The sequence below is a fragment of the Syngnathus typhle genome, linkage group LG6 (genome assembly GCF_033458585.1).
Source record: "Syngnathus typhle isolate RoL2023-S1 ecotype Sweden linkage group LG6, RoL_Styp_1.0, whole genome shotgun sequence".
In the NCBI taxonomy this organism is placed as follows: domain Eukaryota; kingdom Metazoa; phylum Chordata; class Actinopteri; order Syngnathiformes; family Syngnathidae; genus Syngnathus; species Syngnathus typhle.
Genome location: NC_083743.1, coordinates 6,679,215 through 6,692,735, shown reverse-complemented (window position 1 = coordinate 6,692,735; position 13,521 = coordinate 6,679,215). Strand labels below are relative to the sequence as shown.

Sequence of the window (13,521 nt, the reverse complement as noted above, 5' to 3'; positions counted from 1 at the left end):
CTAAATAACAGCGCCGTGATATACAGCGGTGCCGCCGGTCGTCAGTTCTTGAGTAAATGATCAATTTGTTCCCATTGTATTTAATTTTGTCGCTCTCTGGGATCAAACGGACAGACACTTAGCGGAAGCGTATCTTGTTGTTTTACGATGACGGCGATTCGCCGGCTCCCAAAGCGTCTCTTTAGAAGAAGTAAGGTTACCCTCGCCCTTATTTTATGAGGCTTTTATAAGTCCGCAGTCGCCTCCCCCTTCTGACAGCCATTACGGGTCACCTGGCGGCATCGCCCCCCGGCCGCCAGCATGCTTAAATGTTTAAAAGGCATTTTCCCCCCTTCAGCTTTTATTGTTTGTTTACCTTTTATTGTTTTAGCATGCCTGTAATTTATATGGCCTGTATGGATATTATTGCCTTTGTCCTTTTTTATCCTTTCTCTTGTATCTGAATGGCTTTTTACTGTGGTCGTGCACTCAAATGAGGGCCAATACCTGAGCAGATGCTTGGATTCTTATTTACGAGTATATTTTTTCCCAAACCCGCTACCTCCCTCGTATATTCCGTTTGAATCTTTGTCGAGCCTCTGATCTTCTCGTGTACACAAGGTCTGCTCGCCCTTGCAGATAGAGACACTTTCACAAGCCCCATAAATGTTGCGTTGATTCACGTCTGGTAATTCCAGCGCGTGTCCACGGGCGAGAGCGGACGGGCCTCACGATCTGCTCGTTAATCGTGAGGCGGGGATGTTCGGAGTGGGGAAAAGGTCCTCCAGGCTCCATTGATTTCACCGTCTCTGTGTTGCACGCTGTTGCCAGCAGCTGTTGTTGATGTCCAGAAAGCCAAGTGGGTCCGCGCAAGGTGGATCGTGTGTACGTGTTCTAGAAAAATCTGGCCACCCAGCTTTTTCCAACCCTTTCGATTTGTAGCATCGGGAGATGACGAGATGGAGACGAATGGCTCATTAGGATTTTATTAAATGGCTCTTGATGTCCAACGCAAACAGTCATGACCCGCGTGCCCCCTTCTTAGCACCCTCTGACCGGGGGAGCCCAGGGGGGGTGAAAGGTTAACTGAAACAGTTAACAGAGCCACACCTGACCTGTCCCTGCTGTGACCCGAGGTCATGACATGAGTCCTGACTAATCCATCATCCTAGAACCTTACACTCTGCAAAAGGATGGAAGGCGACTTCTGATCAAATTTGTTCTTAATGTTGCATAATTTAATCACTAGTTAAATATCTGACTGACAAACTAACTCGCCTCCAATCGAGCTAAGTGACTAGCTAACAAGGTCCCTAGCAACATATTAAACAAGGGCAAGTCTACAGTGTTCAGTGGCAATCTGACTAACTGACTAACAAGCTCCTTAACTAGTTAAATGACTAAACTAGCTTGCTAGCTAAATAATTAGTAGGTAACTGATTAGCTAGCAGTGACTGCAAACTTTTTTATAAAGATCTGACTGATTGACTTGGCTGCTCGATAGCGAGCTCGCTCGGTCATTAGTTAACTCATTCACTGCCAAGCCAGGTAATATCTTTGACGTCTATAACCGTCAATGGCAGTGAATGAAGAAAAATTTCGTGTCACTGCTGTGTCAATATAACCATACGCTGTATTTTGGAAGCTCGTTCAAAGAATTTGTTGCCGCCAGCTCGGTTTAGCCTCGCGACCGTGCGTCTGGTCGCAGATCTTTTTCTTCTGCCCCGAGGGAGTCTCCTTCCACTTCATCCTTCAGCTGTTGCCACCCGGCGGCCAACAGAGGAGCCCATATTGAGCCACTCTTATTTGGCCGCACTCCATCCCACCGACGCTAATTACGCTACGGCTCAGAAGGTAATGGATGAGGCCTCGTTAGCGACTCCCACATCACGGAAAGACTCGCAAACGGCACATCAGAGGTCCGAGCCGCCCTCCTTTAAATGTCAAACCGGTGGGTGGAGGGGTGGGTCTGTTAATTGCCCGCACGGTTGCCGAGCGCACCACCAAAGCAGACAGACGGACGGACCCCTCAAACCTCAAGCCAAACTGCACAGGCGTGCTTAATCCATGATTCAATGATCAAATTAGCACAACGTCTATTTTTGGTCTCTCCTCAAACCAAATGCTAATGTGATGACATTGCAGAAATGAGCGCTCTCTCTCTCTGTCTCTCTCGCTCTTCCCATAAACACCGAAGACCATTTGGAACTATTAAGAGGAAATATGATGCTGTCGGAAGCTTTGCAGTAAAACGGGCTGACATTTCAACACTTAATGACTTCTTGTCACAAAATTAGCCTCGTTAATGCTGGAGTTTATAGTGATTTCATCGTCGTGCCAAGTGATGTCAGATAAAACAAAACCATCTCAAATCCAGTCTGCCCATCACAGGCACAAATCTGAAAAAAAGCCTCGATCCAAAAACAGAATCCCATTAGAATTTATGATCATTTGTGTTTGATATGCTAGCTGCTGAGCGCAGGAGACAACAAGGAGATTAGCTGGCGCTTTAATTGCGTGGTGCTTTACAGTGAGCCTGTTTTTCACCGCATCGATCCGCAGCCAGAAATCATAATAAGATGCGGGAGTACGAGCGATCCCTTGTTACTGAAGGAATGACGTATCGATCGCGTCTGACAGCCGGCCGCCGAGCTGATCAATGGCGAGAAAGAGGAGAATCTCGAGGCTCATCAAGCGCTGCTCACACGATGGGAGGGAAATTAACTCATCAGGAAAAAAGCGCAAGATGGATGGACGGACGCCTGGTATCGCTGCGTAAATCCATACGGCTACTGTAGTCGGCTTATCGAAAAAGTCTAACGCGTCATCCCGCGACAGGTACTCGCTATGCGGCGCTTGTAATGCGGATGTTTATTTTGCCGTTTAGCGGGAGTTCTCGCTCATGGGCAGAAGGCGATAAACAGCAGGCATCTGGAATTCGCTTTTAAAGAATAAACAAGGCGAGACACACCATCCATCTATCTCGGTGGTCCACCATCTGTCCAACTCCAACCCCAGCCTCGCCCGTGCTAATTAATAGCCTGCGTGTTCATTTAAGCGTCGGCCATTAATGAAGGTGCCGGCGTTCCGAGGTGCTCGACTCAAGACGAGCGGCCATTAGTTGTCTGCAATGATTCCACTTCAGAGCCTTCGCTAACTTGACGAAATGTGCCTCGCTTGTTGATGCCCCCGTCCGTCACCCGGGTTGCATTTAACCCGTGTAATTGGCGGCCTGAATAGTGCCACCCATTTAGAAAAATATGGCCGAGCAAAAAGCCATTATGCTAATAGCCAGTGAGCAATTTGTTGATCGACTAAAAGTCAGGTGAGCCTTTTATTCTGTGAAATTATCCACGCTAATGACGGCTTTTTAGTGCGTTGCATTTGTTTGTTTTGCGTCTGTGCAAAACAAAACACTCGGCGCAACCCGGCCTCCTCTTCACCTCGACCGCCATATTTAATTCAGAAGCAGAATGACAATCGCGGGTAAAGGGCGTGGCCATCTTGGCCCACTTATCAAGCCAAACATAATACGAAGGCACATTCGTTCGTGCAAGACACTTGGTGGAAATTGTCATTGCCTTGTCCAGCGAAGGATGGAAAGCAACATCGAGGAAGCGCTCGTGAGTGAGCAGCTGCCGGCTCTTCATTTAAAAGGAGCATGGTGCGGGGTTCTTTTTCCAGACACGCTTTATGAAATAAACAACTCTCTTGGTGTGTGTGCTATCACGGCACCAGGCTGAATAATGGAAGACGACGAACAACCCAAAAGCACTCCGGCTAGTTTGTCCCTGTCTCCCTCCTGACTCACATCGAGCGCCGGCGTCAATAATATCGGAAAAGAAGTCACTCAAATCGAGTTTGCTGTTCAATAATGTTAATAGGAATTGAAGATGATCAGCTAAGTCTTTGCTAATCAAATGATATCAATTGCTGTCACATTGACAAAGCTTCCTAATGAACTCCAGCCATTGGCATACTTTGAATTCCAAGTAAGTCAAGCAGTGTTGCATTAACTAGCGGAGAAAATGAAGGGATGATGTGGTGCCATGTGTCGCTACAATTTTTTTTTAATACCGGGTCAGTCACGTTGACCATATATTGTAAACAAATGAGGGTGGATGCTTTATTAAGATGTAAAATAGCAATCATGTGACGCCAACAAAGCAAATAGGATGCAAAAGGCTGCCTGGTGGGAGGAGGCGGGGCTATGCCGTGCCAGTCAAAGAATACCATTTGAAATGTGAGAATCCCGGCTTACCGTGCTAGTTTCCTTCACATTCTTGTTTGCGGGGAGCGGCAGCGGCGCCACGTCTTTGACAGCAATCAAAGAGCTCAGACTGGTGCAAAGAAGCGCCCCCGTTGCGCTCAGGAGGCGTTTGAAGGCACTGAGAAGGCGCCGCCGCCGCCACCTTCGTTTCAAGGGAAGGAAACTTGGCTGTGTGATTGCAGAGTCTTTATTTCTGTTGTTTACCTCGACGAGGCGCATCTGCGGCACTGTGAAGGGTCGCGACACCGCCCTGCTGTGGAAATCTGGGAATAATTGAGGACCCCCCCTCCCCTCAAAAAAAGGACTTAGTAAATGTCTATAGATGTTGGATGCAGAAGCCCCATACGTGCCAGTCGATCTGATGACCCGTGCATACGTGGCTCCAACCAATAAAAGTGCAGCCGCTAATTGGCTTCTGCGGCCAGCGCAAACCTACAAAGCGCTTTCGTTACCCGCTTGTTCCGGGAGGCTCGTGTATAACACGGCGGTCTTTGTACGGACGTGCGTACGCATACGGACTCCCGCTACGTGGGACCCCTGCCGCGTCGGGAGTGGGGTCTGGCGCGTCGCCGGCAAACAACGACGTGGCCGCTAATGGCTCCCTGGCGTCGTCTTCTCTGGGGTGAGGCATGACCGCTTCAAATGTCACCGTACGCCTCCGACCTTTTAAGGACCTGGAATTAATCAGAGGAAAAATTGCGCCTTCCATCCTAAATGGCAGGAAGCGTCACCTTTGATCCGAGTCTTGATGGAATCGTCTGTGCCATTGAGCGGCGGGCGCAATGTAGAAATAGCCATTTAGGTTTCCGTTCCCCCTCGGGGGGCGAGGAACACATGATCCTTTTAAGATACGGTGCTCTCGTGTCTGTGTAATTTATAGCTTTGAAGCATCTAATGTCCTGATAAAGAGCTTCGTTTTGGCCAAAGGCAAACATTATCGGAGCGTCAAATAGTTGTTTTGGCGGGTTCAAACACAAATGGTGGAGCAACACATGTTGAGAGACAATATAGCAAAACTCACAGGCAAATCTTTTACGATCTGCTGTGAAACTCTTCTTTGTTTGTTATCTCTAAGTCTGTGTTATACTGCCCCCGGGTGGCCACGGTCCACAGACCAGAAGGCTTTGTCGTATATTATGTTCGATTGCTAAATCTGAGCATCGACTTGATGGATGGATTGTTTATTGTTAGCCATTGCGTTAATGGTGTCCATGTTGCTGCCAGAAAACAAAATAGTAAAAAAAAAAAAACTAAACAAGGTCAGTTGTTGACCAAATGTCTTTGAAGATAGTATACGTCTTCCCGAAGTGAGTGTGCTCTGTTTGCAGCGTGTTTAATTTAAAAGAGCAAGCAATTAGTATTGATTCATAGCTGTCTCCAGATAAGATTTACACCAGATAACAATCATGTAAGGGAGGCATGATTCCAAAAAGTACCGACTAAGCACGCCAGGCATCATTTTAATGACGTATAGATTGCCGATGACACAGCGTGAAGCTCTTCTCATCACTCCTCTTGCTTCAATGCGGTTCATCTTCTCCCTCGTAGCCTCCCCGCCCATCCTCAGCATCCTTATCGATGCTCTCCGCTGGTGGCAAAATATTTTGTTGTTGTACTCGAGAAGATGTTTTGTGTGAAGGTAACCCCACCCCGGCATAAATGAAGGATTACTGTCTTACTTCTTTTTTTCAGACACATTTTTCCACCCGGTGTTTTGGACCACATGTATCTGTTGTTCTACTCAACCTAAGATGGTGGTGACTACTTTCCTCCACGTTCTGGCTGAGTGGTCACAGCCCATTGAATTATTTGCTAATTGTCAGTTGGAATGGCTATTGATTGTGCGTTGGGCGTACGGAGGGCCGCAATCTGGCGCAATAAAAGGCGGCACTAAAGCCTTGTGAAATGGAAATGCATGCCGATGATGCGCAGAGAGTGCGAGGATCACCGCTGCCTCGTCCTTGCCGTGTAGGTCACGAGATCTCGTCCCTTCCGCCATCAATACTGTTGACACAACTCCGGCCTACACGAAGCTCCGGATTACCAGTCGCCTCATTAGCTTTGTTCCTTTGCCTGAAAGATTAACCTCGTGGAGACGCAAACAAGCGCGACCTCGAGTAACGCAATCGGACAAGTAGGAAAATTGGCATGATTCTGTTTGTCTGATGTGCTTTCCACCGAATAACATGGCCAGCCACAGCTCCGTTAGCGTGAAACCATAACGCTGCCTTCAAACACTGAATTAAAACCTAACTGAGGTTTACAGTGTTCATTTGAAAGGCTAATCTGAACAAAATCAGGGTTAATCTGACTTCAAATTTAGATCTAGTTTGTGTTATGCCCATATTTGTTGTTTGTTAGCAAGCCCGCGCGCTCGCGTTAGCTTACCTTGTTGTGGTTCCGCCTCCGCTTTGAATGAAATCCTCCCGTTAGCGTGTGACATGGGCCTGGTGTAAAGCTAAACAGTATGCAAGCGCAGCGAGCCAGAGAGCCTATTACAGATGCGGCTAACACAATTACTCGCACCGTAACGCAATTAACGCAAATTGGATTGCCAAATAAGCGAGCGAGGCCTGTCACGCCGCCTCCGCCTCCCGAAATATAGCCGCCTCAGCGGGACGACGCCAGGGCGAGTCGCAGCTGCGATAAATCTCCGACTCGTAAACGGGAGTGAATTTGTTGCGTCGTTGCTGTGTGCTGGCGTGCTTTCGTATGTATGTAAATTGATTGTTCGTGTACGCAAGTGCAATGTGGCGGTGATTCGTCACATCAGCGGTGCTGCTTGAAAGATTTCAACGTTTTTTGGGGATGAGTCTGTGCTCTCAAATATCTTTTTATACAAACAGCAAATGACAATTTTGTGCTCGTAATGACCGAGGTTAGAGTTCATGAAAAAAAAACTAAAATGGCGTTTTGCTTGAATTAGGACAAATAGATTTTACCAAGGCAAACTTTTGCACAGGAACCCTACCTGTATAATATTTGCTCTCCTTCCAGAGTTCAGATCAATAAAGTGATCAATAAATGTCTCCTCAGGTGATTTAGCACATCAACTTGAATCCAGCCTTCACAGGTTGGGCTATAGTGACCTTTGGTGTCTCATGGACTGAATGAGTGAAGCTTCTCGCCATATGGCCAACGTCTCGCCACTGAGCTACAGTGGAGGTGTTGGATTTGACCCTCTCGGCCGGTATCGATCCGAGGGAAAGATGATCCGAGCGAGCCGTTCGGAGCTCGGCAGAGGGCTCAAAAAGCTACCCGCCCCTGCGCATTGCCGCTCGTAAAAAAAGCCGCAATTGTGTATGATTTACAGCGGCGTGAGCTCGGTTATTTTTTTTGTCTTTTAAGATTTCCATTTGCTGCCTGTGTCGCGCAGGCGGCTCTGCATCTGCAGCACATGAGCGCACATGGCTGATGGGTGGGGCTCTGTCACAAGCTGCACAAATGCTGCATTTTAATCCTCTTTGTATCTCTACGGCATGCAAACATATTAGCGTTAAAAAAACATTTTGTTTTTGCTGTTGATGCAAAACAAAAAAAACTACCAATATTCCTCAAAAATGTGTCAAGCTTCAAGTTTGTAGTGGTGGTTCAAAGATGTTATTCATTCAGTCATTTGTTGGCGCTTGGCTCTCAGCCCTTCTTCCCTCTCGGCCACGGTCACATGATCACACCGAGTGCTTCATTAAAACGCCGACTGACACCTTTTTATAAGCTCCTAACTACTCGCTCGCCCCTTACTGCCAATCCAATTATGGAGCAAAACAATAAAAAAGGAAAAGACGCAGCGCTGTCAAATATAGGCTGGCGCATAATTTAAATTGATAGCGGAAAGAAAAGGGGCCATTAATGGTTACAAGAAGATTGACGCAGAAGACTACAGCAAGAGCTGCTGCAGGGCTTTGGTGCTCGTGTGTAAAGTGTGCCACTCACCTTATGTACTGTACGTGTGTGTGTATGCGTGTGTACGTGTGTGATATCCATTCTGTTAAACAGCACTCCAAGGATTATCCTTCCCCGCGGAAGGTCAATACCTCAATATCATTGGAGTGAACACGCTGTACTCATGCACGCTCTGCAAGGTATTTTAGTTTAATAATGTCAAATGTTATTCATCCAAAATACACGAATTTGAATAATATAAGTGCATGATACAATATTACCACAAGAGCTTGGCTGCCAGCTGTACAAAATAAATAGAGATTTCTGAATGTGAATGTTTATCTCTTATTCCATGAGCGCATTATTAATCGGAATCTCATTTTTTTGACAAAAACACAAACTGAAAATTGGATTCATCCCCCTTCAAATAATGTTCATAATTTTCAAAGGCAAAGGGCGCGCACTTGATGTTAGCTATTGTACATTGTACGCTTCACGCGCCTGGTTGTGAAAGGCAAGCCGAGCTAATATGGTTTTCATTTCCCCTTCTCCGACCTGCGGGTTCACGCAGACGTCATAAATAGAATCTGGGCTCTGGGTTGGAGCTGACTGGTCTGGCGAGTCGACTGTTTCCAAGACGACCACTTCAAAATATGCCAGCCAGCGCTAATTCAATGTGACACCCTTGCCCGGGACTCCCGTGACCAATGAACCCTTAGGCCACCAAAACAGTATCGCATTTCCTCGATTGTACCTCTTGAGGGCAAGCGGCATAGCGACCGGGAGCGAGAAGACGGGGTATGTTCCAAACTCTACAGTGATGTCACCCTCTCCAGAAGCTAATGTAGCATCAGAAGCTAGCTAACAGGAGTTGTCAGATTTCCCGTTTGTGCCGCAGGGTACAGCCATTACTTTTGTGGCATGATATCTGGCTAGTGCATGTTTGAACAGAAACGTTAGCGCATTCTCAAATTCAGTGTTTGTTCTGAATGAGTGCTGTAATGCCACACTATTCACAGTGGAAAGGGACCAAAACCTGCCACAAAATGTTTAAAACATAAATACGATCGTAATACCACCAATTTATTGATGAGGTCATTCTACAGGGAGTCTACTTTCGCTAACAGGCTAGCTTAGATTACACTGCCTTCAAATGTAGCCTCCAAAAGATAGGTTGGTGGTTTCATTTCAGTCTCATCAGCCTCAAACGTTTGTAGGAGTCTTTTGAATTCCATCTTGCCTTCACACGTAGGTTTACATTTCCGTTTTGCTCGACTTCCCCTTTCCCCCCCAAAGTACAGAAGGCACCAGCTCTGTAACAAAATCTGTGCTGCCTTCCCGCCAACACTGGCAGGAAATCAATCCCTGCCCTCCTCTTCCCCCATTTTCCTCCCATCTTCCTCCCGCCTTCTGGCTGTAAAGTGTCCACTCCAGACTTGAGCGCAGCCGTCACGCTGGGCGTCGGGCCTTATCGGAGTGGGCACAAAATCCCGCGGGCGCATTGTTCATCTGTATCGGCCAGCTCGGCATTCGGCGCGCCCAAGGCACGTGCCAAGCCAAAATCCGTGAACCAAATCGGCCGTCCCCCTCTCGAAAAACACACTTGTAAGCGTCAACGAGAAGTGATGATGCGGGCGAACGCATCCTTAACCGTAGCCACGACGGCTGCGGCGCGTCATTATTTATTATGCAAATGAGTACCATTTGCGACTCAATTAAGTGATGAGAAAAGCTGTCGCTCGGCGTCTCCCTTTGTTTCCCGTCTTTTTCTTTGCTTTTCAGCACATTACGATAATGAAGCCATTACTTCTTCAAGTGAATGCTAATGAGTTTTTAGCTAACATTTTAATGAGCTATACATTACCCCAACGCAGGGATTAGGCTGCAGTGTGAGCATTTGCTGCCTGCGAAGGGGAGAGGTCCATTAAGACTTAATTATATTGTTTCTCAGGAGTGACATTAGTTTTTGTTTTTTTGTTGTTGTTTTTTCTGGGACAGGCCTGCGTAATCAAAAGCTTCAATTACTACCGCCATCATAAAGACCGATGTCTCAAACTTTTCACACCAAGCCCGATCAGAAAGTTAACGGTTCTCCAAGTACAACCTCCAACGACAACGTTCAGATAAAGTAGGCCAAAAAGTATCAACATTTATTTTATTGTAATAGACAGTCGCATGATGGTTGTTCGAGTAAGTCCATTATTCCTTTAGCTGATGTAGGCGGAGCCTAGTCTGATGATTACTTGAAGGATTTGCCTTGGAAAAAGCACACAAAGGCCCGTTGATGGCTGCATGCATTTGTCTTTATTGTCCAAATGGGCAGAATCTGTTGTTTGCATTTCACACCATCCGTGTAAACAGAACCTCTCGAGTCTTCCTCTCATCGCTTTGACCTTCAGCGAGCATCCTTCTCATCACGCCGCCTTGTTGTCTATTGTCTCGCCTCTTTTCCATCAAAGCGAATATTCTCCTCCATCTTCACTCCGAGGCATCTGCGTCTATAAAAGATGCGCATTTCATAGCATCATATCGCCACCGCCTCGTGAATGTCTCCCCGTCAGCCGTGCGCGTCTTCTCTTTACCGCGTTTGCCGCATCTTATCACTAAAGAAGTGACAGTGTTATTTACGGTCTCTGGGCTACGATGGAAGAGGATGGCGTCGGGAGATGCTATCAGGGGTCTCGGTGGGCCGCGGTTCATTGAGACAGCATCTGAAGTCAGAGTGATGACTGCAAATGATCCGGGGCGTTTTTTGTCGTGCAATATGTAACCCTTCGGTCAACTGTGAAAAGCCCTGTGCGGGTACGTGCGTCTTCTTTTTAATTCTCAAAACACGGAGCAAACAGATTGAGACACTATTAGCTGCCGTTAGCATGGAGACGGAGCGCTGGTGTGTTTTGTTTGCTGACATGTATACGGGCTGCCTCCTCTCAGGGAGGAATTGAAAACAACGTACATAATAGCATTCTTTGTAGAAACTCCAATGAAATGATATGGTAGCTCCGAGCTACCTCTTTACAGCCCGTCCGGATATTGTCCGGCGCGCGCCTGATTTTCCAATCAGAGCATTACGCTCGGTGCCGCAGTATGTCCCCCGGGCTTCCGAGCGGCCCGGCCGGCCTCTCTTGTTTCTTAGCCTTCTGACCTGGCAAGAGTATCTTGAAAAGCACGCACGGTCTTTTGTGCTGTAAACTGTAAGGAGGGGGGAGAAATAAAAATACACACATGTTGTTCTATTATGGAAAATATATTCCCAAGTGAGGCTGACGCAACGGTGTGTCAAATTTAGTCAATTCTGCATGTTTGTGGAAGGCCACTTCCTGTTAAAATTCAGTTATCTCAAGGTCAGGGGTCACCAGCTTGTCCAACAAGGCCTGCGACCCTGCTCACCACCAACATACTACGTCTATTTTTTCTTTTTGCATGTTGAAGGTGTCCTCTGTGAACTTGTGCTCGAGGTCCTATCCTGTGACCAAATGGCTTTGTCAGCACTTTTCTTGGTAGGAAGGATGCCTCGGTCGAGGCTGCCCACTCATCTTACTGACGGGCAATGTCATGGCCGCCTCGTGAGTAATGTTAGGTGTGGCACAACTAATAGCTGCATCTCCTCCACATTCTCCATTTTCCACTGGTTTTCTTGTTGTCCCGGTGTTTTTGTATCATCATTTTGTAATGATGCAAACATTGCGTGGGAGTCCAATTTTGGCAGGCAACCCCCACCTGCCCCTTGGGCAGCTCCACAGTGTCTCCAGTTCAAGGTGATGTTGCAGAGGAACTGCCTTCTTCAAAGCAACCCACTCCTCTCAGAAAAAAGGCCTAAAAAAATGTAAGGCGATTAGCACTTCTCAGATACGGCTCCTGTTTAGCCCGAAGCCCGAAGCCCGATCCGCCGATAACGCTTGCCAACACGAGGGGGGGGGGTCAATGCAACCAAATATATAAATATTAATAAACCAAGAGGCAGAGTTTGGGGGGGTGCAAGCGGCTCTCCTCGGACTCAGTGGGAGGCAATGTGTTGTTGCGATTGTTTCACGGGAACGCAATTATGCTTCATCTAGGTCTGGATGCCTTCAGGGCCACCAAGCGGGAGCGTTGCGAGAGTTCCAAGTACTTTGTTCTTGGAAAACAAAAGCCAGAGAAAATTTCAGATTAAGGCTTCAAGACGGGGTTACGGGTTGCCATCTGGATTTGAATACAATTTGGTTTTCACATCAAAGTCCGGGTTTGGGTTTTCATATTTTCCTTTTTCACCAGATGTTGGCTTTACTGCCAAGGCTCGGGTGCATCTCGGTAGATTCGATTAGATTAGATTAGCGTTCAATCATCCAACTAATGTGTGTTTGTGACTCGACTCCCTTGGGTGCCATCAGGACGGAATGGAGGGGAACAATTAAACGCAAACAACATATTGTGTGTGTGTGGGCATGCTTTTAACCACGGGGGTTCATTCATGGGTAAAGCAAACAAAAGTGGAGGAGGGGGCGGGGCAGCATACGGCAAGAGGGGGTCGGGGACGGGGCTGTGGCTAATTCCCTTCCACGTCCTGCTACCTTCTGTGTGTTTTGCGTGGAGTACCTTCATTTGCATTCCAAGTCCCCTTTTCCAGCCCGGCGTAATTGCCTTGAAAGCTTCCCCTCGCCTCGACCCGCTGGAAATAAATACGAGGCGCACATCTCCGCCAAGAGGCTAAAAAGGGCGCGGCTGCCAGTTATCCCCTCTTACAAGCGCTTTGGAATCGACATGAGGATCTCTGGCCGCCCCTTCATCAAGCGACTTCCAACAGGCGTGGACAAGGCACTCCTCATCCATCACAGGCGCAATGGGGGATTCCCCAAGTGGCATTCCTGGGATTAGTGTGGGGGGGTGGCGATTGAGAGCAGCGAGAGGAGGTCAAGGCGACCCCCCCCCCCCACCTTCCCCAGAGTGGCACTATGGATTCCTTAAGTCCTTATCTAAACCTTAGTTAGGCTTTCAAACGAGGGATTCGGACAAGGTTTCAATTTAGGGTTTGAAGCCAAGGTTAAGGTTTCAAACCATAGCTGGGGTGCAAATTAGGGCTTTAACTGGTACCCACTAGCGATAGTAGTTATCGATATTGTCACTGCCATTTTTTTGCTGGAGTCTGTTGAACGGGGGGGCAGGGGCTTGGTGTATGTGCGAGGCCCTCGTTAGCCGGCAGCTCGGGGGCTCTCCGTCTGTGTTTGTTCTGCACCCTCCGTCGGGACGCCCATTAGCTCCAATTAGCTTTCCCGTAGCTCGGCCGGTCCCTGTGAAGTTGAAGCGGCTAATTCAACACTTAAAGGGCTCGGAGAATTCATCAAGTCTTGGATGAGCGATTCATCGATTTTCTCGGTCGATTGGTAGATATTAGTCGATTAGAGAGACGTGAC

The 13,521-nt window shown here is 47.6% G+C and overlaps 1 protein-coding gene across 3 annotated transcripts in view; it reads left to right on the top strand.

Annotated features, from left to right (window-relative positions):
* The window catches only part of LOC133155714 (roundabout homolog 2-like), a 97,309-nt gene that overhangs the window by 51,451 nt on the left and 32,337 nt on the right, over positions 1-13,521 (top strand). The window lies entirely within an intron of this gene.